General features: G+C 34.3%; 1 non-coding gene across 1 annotated transcript; it reads left to right on the top strand.

Moving 5' to 3' along the window:
• The first annotated feature begins 1,776 nt into the window (after nt 1-1,776).
• Nucleotides 1,777-1,880, top strand: LOC132009192 (U6 spliceosomal RNA). Its single transcript, XR_009401817.1, has one exon. It is a non-coding gene; the product is annotated as a U6 spliceosomal RNA (small nuclear RNA).
• Nucleotides 1,881-2,220: the final 340 nt, after the last annotated feature.

Below are 2,220 nucleotides of genomic sequence, written 5' to 3'. Positions count from 1 at the left end.
ATGGGGGGGGGGGGGGGGAGGTTGGGGTACCAGGTGGTGGGTATTATAGAGGGCACAGATTACATGGAGCACTGGCTGTGGTGAAAAAATAATGAATACTGTTATGCTGAAAATAAATTAATTAATTTTAAAATAGATAGATAAATAAATAAATAAATAAATAAATAAATAAAATAAAAACCTAAAATAAAATTAAAATTCAGGTAACTTGAAAAAAATATATAAAGAATATGAATAATTTTGAGACAATTCTCAGTGTGCTTTCCCAAAGTTAGTATTAATTTATAATCTCACAAATATTGCAGGAGTACCTGTTTTAATATTGAGAATTGAGAATATAGATTATAAATAGTATTTCATTGTGGTCATTGTGGTTCTATTGCATATTTCTCTATCAATGAGTTTTGTAATTTTTATGTATTTTTGAAATTAATTTTTTCAATCCGTAATTGTCTTCATGTTCTTCTTTATTAGAGTAATAATGATTTTTAGAGCCTTTTATTATGTCTTAAGGATAGTTACCTCTTGTCAAAATTATTTTTACCAACTAAGTATTTATTTTTATGTTATGTCTTGTGCTTGTTTTTTATGATGGACAGAAATTTTAACTTTAGAATTTTACTTTATTACATTATTTCTTCCTTTGTGATCTCTTTTACTGCCTTTCTCTTAGAAAATTCCTTTTTACCTTTATATCATTTAAAAAGACATATGTTTTCATCTAGTATTTTAGAGTTTCATTGTTTACACTAAAATATTTAATAAACCCTTTAATATGGTGTAAGTTACTTGCTTATTTGTTCTTCGATAGGTACAGTTCCAAAAGTCTTTCCTGAATAAATCATCCATCTCTTTTGCATTTGTTTATGACGCTTCTTCACAATATACCTATTTCTTCTGTGTGCTAAATTTTAAAAGTAAAATACGGAGCTAATTTAGACTTGAATTTAATGAAAGAAAACGAATTTAATTGAAATAAAAGCAGTTAGCTTTACTCATTGTTTTGTTACTGTATCAGATATTATTTCCTAAGATATTATTCCCCTAAGATTATAAAAAGCATTAAGAAACTGGAGGTCATGTATTGGTTTAAATTACATGTTTCACTCTCAGCTCTGTTTTTCCCTGCTGTGAAGGATGAGAAAAGTTAAGTCCCTCACACTCTCTTCCCTGCCCACACCCAACTCTCTGCCACAGGGTTATTGTTTTTATAATGCCAAGGTCTGTGATAATCACATTTACTCTGCCACCTCCCTTCCCTTGGATGTTTAGACCTAGTTCTGGGTTTATTTGGAAGGATTGCTTACCTCTGGTCCTGTTACTTTGCCTTTTCTCTTTGAGTTCCCTGTCTAAATTTATCTCTGTGCAAAACTTTTATTTCTCATAGCAGAACTGGGAAGCTAGTAAGTGTGAAATCAGGCTTGTTCAAAGACACTTTGCCCATGGCAAATCAGTGCAGAAGTTGAAGATTCTCATCTATACTCACCAGACTCCAGAGACTATGCTCAGGAGAGCAATGGAAGCCATGAGCTTTTAGTCTTGAGCGGGGTGGGGGGAGTATAGTACTCTCTCTTCTGGAAACTTTTAGGGAGGCCAGAGGAGCCTGGATAGGATTGCAGCTAACTCTGATCTGGCGGATGAGGTTTGGGGCTGGGCAGCCTTTCTGTGGTGCCTCTGAAAGGGCTGAGGAGGGAATTAATGAAACAGGTTGCTGGTCCTCGTGGCATAGATTTATCTGGAGTCTGACAACTATGGACAGAAAGTAGAACAGTGAGTGTGCTCGCTCTTGGGGCACATATACAAAGATTTGAACGATACAGAAATTAACATGCCCCCTGTGCAAGGGTGACACACAAATTTGTGAAGCATTCCATATAAAAGGGGAAAAAAGACAGTAGAACAGTGAGGAAGCCCAAAGCATCTGTTTCACTTCTATTAGAAACAAAATTCCCCAACCAGGAACCTAAGCAAAAAGAGATCTATTTTCTTTTCTTTTTTTTTTTTTAAAGATTTTATTTATTTATTTGAGAGAGAGAGAGATCCCATGACCCTGGGATCATTACCTGAGCCAAAGGCAAACACTATCTGAGTGAGCTACCCAGGAGCTGCATAGTATTGTTTTTGACAGTAAAAAGGATCAGTTGGGAAATGCTAAAATAAACCACATGACTGCATCCTTTGATACCTTCTTTTCTTTTATTTTTTTTTAATTTTTTATTT

The sequence above is a fragment of the Mustela nigripes genome, unplaced genomic scaffold, assembly GCF_022355385.1.
Source record: "Mustela nigripes isolate SB6536 unplaced genomic scaffold, MUSNIG.SB6536 HiC_scaffold_6962, whole genome shotgun sequence".
Lineage (NCBI taxonomy): Eukaryota > Metazoa > Chordata > Mammalia > Carnivora > Mustelidae > Mustela > Mustela nigripes.
This window is presented reverse-complemented; position numbering and strand designations above follow the sequence as displayed.